The sequence below is a fragment of the Neovison vison genome, chromosome 13 (genome assembly GCF_020171115.1).
Source record: "Neovison vison isolate M4711 chromosome 13, ASM_NN_V1, whole genome shotgun sequence".
Taxonomy (NCBI): Eukaryota; Metazoa; Chordata; class Mammalia; order Carnivora; family Mustelidae; genus Neogale; species Neogale vison.
Genome location: NC_058103.1, coordinates 47,405,988 through 47,415,563, shown reverse-complemented (window position 1 = coordinate 47,415,563; position 9,576 = coordinate 47,405,988). Strand labels below are relative to the sequence as shown.

Sequence of the window (9,576 nt, the reverse complement as noted above, 5' to 3'; positions counted from 1 at the left end):
AGAAGGGGGAAGGAACAGAGGCACCAGCGGGACTTGGAACAAAGGAGGAGCGGGGTTCTGATCACAGTAGTGTGAGCAGCGCAGGAGGAGGCGAAAGCGCGAGCTTGAGTGAGAGGGAAAGAAGCAAGCAGCGAAGAGCTACCCAGAAGAGGAGGAAGTGGGAGATGCGCCGCTTCCTGTAGAAAGCACGAAGATTGAAGACAAAGCTGGGTGGGGACTAGTCCCTGGGCTGCAGGCGCCGCTGCTACACACGCACAGCGCACAGCGGCGGCCGCTCCGTGGCAGCTCCTACTACTGCTGGGCTGGGCGGCGCGGGGCGGGCTGCGCGGGGCGGGCTGGGCGGGCTGCTCCGGGGCTCGCCTGCACACTTCGGCTCCCACACAGGAGACCGGCCGCTCTCCGACCAGCCGCGGGCGCCAAGGTAAAGGGGACGCTTTTCCGTTTGCTCCTTTTTCCGTGAGAAAAGGACCCCCGCCTACGGTTTTTCGGGGCAGATTTCTGAGGGAAGATAGGGACTTGGTTTTAGGATTGGGGGAAAAGGATCAGGATGGGTTCTTTTAGAAGGGCTTTTGAGAATGATCAAATTTGTAGCACATTCGTCTTAAAAAAAAAAAATCATTGGCGTCTAGCTTTAGTGATTCGTCAGGAAAGCACGCTACATGCAAGGAGCCCTTTGCATAGTTCTCTTGGAGGAAGAGCAGGGATCAGTTGAAATGAATTGGGGCTCTGAAGCTGTGGGCTCATCATCTGAGCGTGCAGTCCCCTCATTTTGAGGGTGTAAATTGTGGAAAATGTTGGTTGCATTACCTTTCTTACATATTTCACTGAGATGTCTTCTGTTTTGCAGTGTAATGACTGATTTTAGTCTTTTTCTTTCTGTTCTTCCTTCCTTCCTTTTTTTTTTTTTTTTTTTTGTTTTTCGTTTTTGTTAAATCCTTTTGTACTCAGGATTTGCCAACAAAGACTGGAATAGCGCATGTGAGGGGCAATATTTACCATTTAAAAAAAAAAAAAAAGGTGTCTTCCTCCCTGGGCTCTGTGCAGCTGCTTTCAGGGTAGCCTCAGAAACAGCTCCCATTTGCCAGTAGGTCTCCTCCTAAAGTTGCATCTTTTCTCAAAGGAGCCTGGCGGGTTTAACTTGTCCAGAATCAGATATGTATGGATTGGATGTTTCTGTGGATTTTATTCATCTGTAGGTCAAGACCCATATTAACTTCAGTGAGGGACAAAATGTGGAAGTGGAGCAGGGTTATTTCTTTATCTGTATACGCTGTAAGCAGAACCAGATAGTAAAATCAGAATGCAATTTTGTTCTTTGCTTATCTTGAGCCATGGGTCCTGTTAATGAGAGCCCATAACCATGACTTGCTCAGATTTATGAATGATACCTAAAAGTCCAATAAATAGGTCTAACAGACTGGAAAATGACATTATGAGATTTCTTTGGCAAGATATGGAGGAGGAAGAGTTTAAGACCCTAGTGAAGCATGATTTAAGAAATTAAGCTTTGTCTCCAACGGAAAGTGTGGGTAAGCAATAAATGGTCATTGATAAAAGGTTTTTTTTTCCTTGAATTTTTAGAATGAAAGGATTAAAGGATTTTCAAAGGAAAGAAGGAATTGCTTATAGTGGAGTAAAAAACAGTAAAAAGGTCATATTTAGACACTCAAATTCTTAAAATACAGTTTTTAAATCCTACATATGCCATTGAGAGTGAATATGCTTCCTCCTTTATTACCATTCTCAACTATGAAGAGCTGTAAGCTCTCTTTTTTAATGCCATTTTTCTGAAATCGATTTGGTGTCTCAAAATTTGTGGTGTAGCAGCACGTTTTCAGAGATAAGACTCCTTAGTCACTAAAAAAAAAATGTCACTTTTTTAAGCTTACTTATTAAATTAAACTTGTACTGTGCCTAAGGGGTAAAATATCACTGGTGTGGAAACCATGGAGTTTCCTTGCGGATTCATTGAATTTAATCAAACCTGTAGGTGAGATAAGTCATTCGCTTTCTTTCACAGTTGCACCTCCCATTTCCCTCCTAAAGAATAAAATATGTAAAGATAATCTCCCACAGAGCAGGTGGAGGGTAGATCTTGGATCCAGAATGCCCCTAATCGGAGTTCCATGATCAAGCTGCCTGTCATTAAATGAAGTAGAAAGTTGGGAATTTGGGCTGTATGAGGCTCCCCCCTTGGTCCTTACTCGGCTGCGGGCTGGGTTTTCACTAGATCGTGCTAACACCCTGCTTTGTTTGGGGATGTGTACACAGTCTGTGTTATTCTCCTCTGTGTGTTTCACAAGAGTGAGAAAATGAAACCTTGGCCCTTAGGCACAGGGGAGTCAGAAGGACCCCCCATCCTCTTTCACAAAACAGCTGAGAGTTGCCTATTTTCTGCACTCCACAAAACATTTCCTTAATTGTTCAATTCCATCTTGAAGCACAACATTAGTGAGTAACAGCTGATCAGTAACTGTGATGGTAGAAGGTTTAGGAAAAAGATAAAAATGCTTCAGTTCTATAAAATGAGACTCTTTCCACTTGTTCTGGCCATATGGAATATTGAAAGACATAATGCTTTTGCTCAGAGTATTCCGGGGCCTTTGAGGGAGTCGACCTACACTGAAATTTTAATCATATGGGTTTTTTTTCTGCCATATGGCCAATGGCTGGGTGGAAACATGACTCCCATTATTTCGTGTCCAGCCCTGGGCCTCATGTGGTAGGCACGGAGTGAATGTATTTGGTTGACGGACTTTTTTAGCTCACTTCAGAAGGCAGGTCTAACTTTTAAATATAAAAGCTCTATCGTCAAAGCAGAAAGCCAGTTCAAAAAGACAGCTGTGGGTAAAATAAAAGAACATTGAGGTGTGAAAAGAACACGGGCTTCGAGAGTCAGGCAGATCTGCCTTTGAATCCTACCTCTGGTTTTTACTATTTGACCCAGCACGTTAACGTATAAACTTTAGTTTCTTCGTTGTAAAGACAAGCTAATAGTGCATAATCAAGGTTTGATTTTTGTTTGTGTTGTGGTGTTTTGGTTTTGCTTTTGTGTGTGACTATGTGAGTGCCTGGTGCCTAGTAGGTACTCAGATGTCAGTTTTCCTTCCCTGGTGGCATAAGGAAAAGTTAGCATGTTGTTCGCCATTGCCACCACTGCCAAGGTTCCAGGAGACACATTTTTTTTTCTTTATTGGGGTAAAATATGTATAACATAAAATTTCCCATTTTAACTATTTTTAAATAAACCTTCTGTGGCATGAAGTATATTGACATTTTTGTATAACCATTACCACTTATCCATCTGCAGATCTTTTTCATTTTCTCAAACTGAAACTATTCCCACTAAACAATAACTCCCCATTTCCTTCTCCCCACAACCCCTAGCAACCGCCATTCTACTCTCTGTCTCTAGGTACCTCATACCCGTGAATCCTGTAGTATCTATCTTCTCCGGCCTGGCTTCTTTCACTTAACTGTAATGTCTTCAGAGTTCATACATGTTATAGCAGGTGTCAGAATTTCCTTCTTTTTGGGGGCTGGATAATATTCCATTGTGTGTATATGCAATGCGTTGTTTATTCATTCATCTGTTGGACACCAGGTTTGCTTGCATGTTTTAGCCATTATAAATAATGCTGCTGTGATCATGGGTGTACAATTATCTGTCTGAGTCCCTGCCTTCACTCTTTTTGGGTACCCAGAGTTGAATTGCTGGATCAAATTGTAATTCTACTTAATTTTTTGAGGAATGACCATACTGTTTTCCAGAGTAGCCGTACCGTTTTACAATCCCATAGCAGTGCTCTGGAGTTCCGGTTTCTCCTCACCGTCACCAACATTTGTTATTTCTAGGGACTTTTGTTTTTCTTGATAGTAGCCATACTAAGGGGTATGAATTGGTATTTCTTTGTGTTTGACATTTGCATTTCCCTAAGGATTAGATGTTGAACATCTTTTCATAGGCCTAGTGGCCATTTGTAAATTTTCTTTAGAGAAATGTTTACTCAAATCCTTGGCTCATTTTTTAATTGGATTGTTTTCAAGGAGACATTTTAAAATGGACACATCTTAACACAGTATGTCCTAAAGATCCTGATTATAATATTTGAATTTTATCTCCTGCATATACCAGTATTATCCCTGCCCAAGTAAAATACTTCTCTCAGAAGTAACTTTTAAAATCAAAAGGAGAAAGTAAGAAAATCTGCATAGCTCCTGATAATTGGTGATAGCAAGAACCTGATAGTGAAATCCAATCCCTATTGTAGACAGTCACACTAGTGACCCTTCTGGTCACATGTGGACCAGACTACTACAAAGGAGGCATTGGGCACTGTCCTTCCAGCATCTTTCTAGTTTCTTCTCATCAGCTGGATGAGAAAGAAATGCTCAATAGTTGGCAGTGTCAGGAAAAGGAAAGAGCATCTGAAGTGCTAAATTGTTTTCCAGCTCTTTCTAATGGAGAGCATTAACCTATGGAGAAGGAGCTATAATCATTAAATAACAATAGATTTCTGAGAGAGGTTTCTACTAACGAAATGGGATTCTAATCTGAATTTCACTTTTGAAAATGGATCATCACTACACATTTCACCCCTGATTCTGAAACTGGTGAGGCAGTGTATGGCCAGGGCTGAGGGGAGTTGGACAGGAAGATGAAGAGGGACTCTTAAGAGAAACAGTATCTGGGATTTATGGTTGTTTAGAGGTTGACCTTGAATGGTTTGAAGAGCTCCTGAATGATCATATGTGAAATTCTTGTAATGCACTCTTTGTGTGTGTTTTTTTGGTTGAATAATGAACCCCATTTTGTTTACTTTGCAAATCTGTTTTTTCTACAATTACTGGGTTTACTAGATCCAGGTGGAGAAGGGAATTACAGAGTTGTGTTAAGACTTAACCCCTGGCCCGGGGCGCCTGGGTGGCTCAGTGGATTAAAGACTTAACCCCTGGCCTGTGACCTCATGGAATGGTACAACTGAAAAAGACCTGGAGATGAGCTTGGCATGTATCAAACTCTCCATGGTGGATAATAGAAGTGGCCCAGAAGTTAAGTTACCTTTTTAGAGTTGCACAGATGATTAATACCTTATGTTCCAATTCAATCTCCATTTCACCTCCCTTTGTGTTAGATCAAATGGACAAAGTCTTCACACTTTGTCATTTTTAAAATTTTAAGACAAAATTATTTTCTTTAAAAAGAAGACCATAATGTTTAAATTTAACATTCTATGTAAGTATGCAGTTTCTGCACTCAAATTTATTTCAGTGTAAAGATGGCACAGTGGGATTTGAGATTCAGATATTCAGGTAAAAGCATTAGAGATGTATAATGTTCCCCCAACCTCTCATGTTAAAGAAAATAAGTTGTATTTAATGGGAGTCATTGTTCAGACAATCCCTAGGGGACTTCATTAAACATTAAAAAGAGGGAGCTCAATCTTAAATTCTAGTGATAACATATTTCTTAGAAATGGTACCACTGTATGCCAAGGTTTGGGATATGACAGGGTCAGCTCTTTTATCTCTTGGCAAATATATGTAAACAGTCAAGCTCTTACTGGAGAGGCTTGGGAAAACCAGTCCCTTGACCCCTTCCTCCCTGTTCCTTTGGCCTTTATTTGTCTCCCTGCAAGCCTGGTTGTCAGGGTCAGACCTTCCCACAATCCTCTCCTCAAGCACCTGGCATTCAGTGCTAATAAAGAAGCTCTAGAGCTGGGTTCTACTGCAACATTTGCAGGGTCATTGCTATTCTTTGAAACCCCTTTTCTATTTTTGAATTTCATATTTTACTATCCCCTATGCATTTTCAGTAAATCCATTAAGCCCAAGTCCTTCCTTTATTTATTATAGGCATATTTATTATTATTTATTCCTTTATTTATTTATTGCTTTTGTTTGTCTGAGAAGGCATATATTACAGGCTTCCTCAGCCTCATTACTTACCACCTTAAAATTTCTCTGTGTCTCCATTTATTCTCTTTCCCTGTTGTCCTAGGTCAAATTAACACAGCCTTTTGCTGAAGCCATGAGTAAACTCTACTTGCACTCTCTTTTCCATTTCCTTTTACATTTAGGTGACTATGTTCTGATAGTAATTCTGTTCCTTTCCTACGTATTTGGTTCCTTCCCTTTATTGGCCCTTTCCTCTTTGCCTGTAGATGTGGTTAGTTCACACATATAAATTTAAAATTAAACCTGCTGCCAACAAAGCTTCCCCTTGACTTTTATAACCTCTACTAATTTGTTCTCTCTCTAACCTTAGGGGAAGAAAAATAGTTTTCCCACTACCCTTCTAAGTTCTCATCTGGGAACCCTGTAACAAAAGGAAGATTAAAAAGAGAAAAGCACACAGGTTTATTAATATGTTATACCTCATGTATACCCAGGGAAAAGTGAGTAACTCTCAGCGGTGGCTTAGAATTCAGGCTGAAATACCATCTTCAGCTAAAGACAGAGGGGGAGAAGTGGAGGAGGCCAGTTATGGGGAGGTGACGAGGTAAAGTATGGTAAATAAGAGTAAGATTTTTTATGCAGACTTAAATTCATGCCTGTCTACTGACTAGAATCTAGTGATTTAGTCATCCTTTCAGGTAGGAGAGAGAGGCACCTTTATAAGTGGAGATTTCCTTTATAAATGTAAATTTCCCTTACACAAGTGGTAACTTCTAGTCTGTTTTCAGAATTTCTCCTGTGTCTGCTGTTTCCCAAAATAACCTGCTCAAAATAATCCTTATGTCAAGGAGGCATATTTTGGGGTGGCACATTCTGTCACCCTTCTTAGTTCTCTGGAGGCTCCCAACTTCCCCACTGACTCCCAGGTTCTATTCCCTAAATATGTTTGTTCTCAAGATTTGAATTTTCTGCCCCTTAATTTCTCCCTCTCCCTTTATCAAATCTTTTCTATGATTTCTGTCATTATCACCATGAAGGTCAGTTCCAAATCTGAGCCTTCATCCTGATCACTCATCTGCTTTCTAAACTTGTACATCAAGCACCCTACAAACTTTCAAGCCACTGAAAATGAAACTTAAATGTCCAAATCTGTGCTACCATTGCCTTTCCCCACTCAAAACCAGCTCTTACCTGATTCCCTGACTATTAGTGACACCCCATTCTCTCAGTCCCTCATTTATAAAATCTCAATTTCGGTGTTTCTCAAAAAACAGTTCAAGTTATAGCCAATCCCATAGCTTTTTGCACGGTCATTGGGAGGATATCTTGACACTATCTACTCTTTTCCGTGTTGATAACTGGTGTCTTAGTTCAGGCCCTCCTAACCTCCAGCTAGGCTGGTTGGTTTGTGTTCTTGCCTCTCCCTAGAAAAACTTTTCTACTTCCTCTTCCACACTTCACCCCACAGTCTTACTTCTCTGAATAGCCAAATTCCATTTGTTCTGTAGATGCTACTTCTTCCATGAAGCCTTCCTGCATTTCTTCTCTGCCCTCCCCAGTAAGAAACAATCTGTACTTCCCCTGAAATCTTTTGTTCTTTCTTCACAGCAGTTAGCACATTCTAGTGTGTATAATGGCAGTCTGAATTTTTTCCCCTTCAGCCAGCTCTTTGAGGACAGGGTCCACACCCAGTTCTATCTTTGTCTTCCTTATAGTATACAAATACAGTTTTATGGGGTTTTTTGTTTGTTTGTTTGTTTTAAAGATTTTATTTATTTATTTGACAGAGATCACAAGTAGGCAGAGAGGCAGGCAGAGAGAGAGACGCGGAAGCAGCCTCCCGGCTGAGCAGGAAGCTCAATGCAGGGCTCTATCCCAGGACCCTGAGATCATGACCTGAACCAAAGGCAAAGGCTTTAACCCACTGAGCCACCCAGGCGCCCCTGTTTATTTGTTTTTAATTTCAGCTTTATTGTGGTATAATTGACAAATAAAATGGCAAGATATTTAAAATGTACAATGATGGATTTGGTACATGTATACATTGTGAAAATATCCTCATTATTGAGTTAATTAACACACCCTTCACTTCACATATCTGTTATTTTGTGTATGTGTCTGTGTGTGTGTGAATATTTAAGTTCACAAATGCAGTTTGTTTATAATTCATTTATTTATTGAACTTTCTTTTGTCACTTATTTTTGTCACTAGGATAGATATTCTAGGAGCTCTCTAGGAGCTCAGAAACTACAGGGGAAGCAGGCAAATGCTGACATAGTTACACTCCAATTGGTCAGCTTGTCCACAAGTCTTAACTGCATGTCTGCAATGTGCCACGTGTCCTGCAAGGGGCCGGGGAGACTTGGATGAACAAAACAGGCCAGTTCTTTGTTTTCTTGGAACTCACATTCTAGTGTTGGGAGAAATCCAGTAAACACATAAACAAATGGCTTTTAGATCTGGCTGCATATTCAATATTACTGAGGGGTACTTTGGAAAAAAAAAAAGTACCCAGGTCCCAACCTCAACCCAGCCAGGTGTGGGGACCCCATCAACAGAAACATGTTCTAATACAAGAAAATATCTGGTAGTGAGAAGTGTGGAGATGGATGAAGATAGAAACAGGTTGAATGATGGAGATTGTGCGTATGATGGTGGTGGTGATGGAAATGTGTAATCCCTGAAGACCTCGTGGTGAGGAGAACACCATGTGAGGATCTGGGGAGAGAGGGTTCCCAGCCAGGTGCAGGGGCCTTCCTGATGTAAGGATGTGGTGAAGTCCCAGAGGAAATGTTCTTTTCATCTACGTGAATAATAATCTATGAAATAGGTTTTTCCTCTCCAGAAAGCAGCTTTTGCATTAAACTAGGCAGACTTCAAATGCAGCATACTTGGTGGCTCTGTTGAGTACTTGGTCTGGGTTAAATTTTATTCAGATCAAATTGATTTACACAGTCAGGAAGACTGCTTTGTTTAATTATATTTTCCTACACTACAGTCGGCACTACAGGGCTTGTTATCTGAATTAAATGCCGATGTTATTGTTTAAAATAACAGGAATTTGGTATTATCTCTTAGATGGACAAAGTAGAGAAAGCATTGATTTCTGCCCTTAATTTTGTTTGGGGGAACCAAGGAAAACCTTGCAGAGGAGTCATTCAAACCACACAGAGTCAAGCGCTTGCTCATGGTTGAACGAGCAAAGCTCAACACCTTTCAGCAATCAAGTTGAGAACTGGCATTTGCCAGGCATGCTGTTTGTGCTGCTGTGTGCTGAGTACTTTATGTACATTACTGTTTGCCATGAGTTTTAAAAATCACCCTATGAGATGGGAAGAGTGTTTTTTTCTATTAGGGCCCTTTTGGCTGTTGGTAAAGGAACACCATACCAAAGTGGCGTAAACAATGGAATTTGCCTCAAGAGGTCCTGAAGGAAAGGTAACCCCAGAGTTATTCACAACTGGGCACTGTTCTTAGCAACCTGAATTCTTTCCTTCCCCCTGTTCTGACATCTTCAGCAGGTGGGTGCACTCTTCTTAGGCTTTTCCCCTCCCCATGCTGAGGTGGCTGCTTTCAGACTAGCGGCTGGATTTCAGTATCTAGAGGCACAGTGAAGGGACTCATTTCTTTTCACGTACCTCTTGTTAGTGTGACAGAAAAGCTGTCTCCAGCCGAAT

General features: G+C 41.0%; 1 protein-coding gene across 2 annotated transcripts in view; it reads left to right on the top strand.

Moving 5' to 3' along the window:
• The first annotated feature begins 339 nt into the window (after positions 1–339).
• GNG2 (G protein subunit gamma 2) overlaps positions 340–9,576 on the top strand; it is a 112,634-nt gene continuing 103,397 nt past the window's right edge. For both annotated transcript variants that reach the window (XM_044229828.1, XM_044229827.1), the window contains exon 1: positions 340–421. The gene's annotated coding sequence lies outside the window, so the exon portion shown is untranslated. The remainder of the gene's footprint in view (positions 422–9,576) is intronic.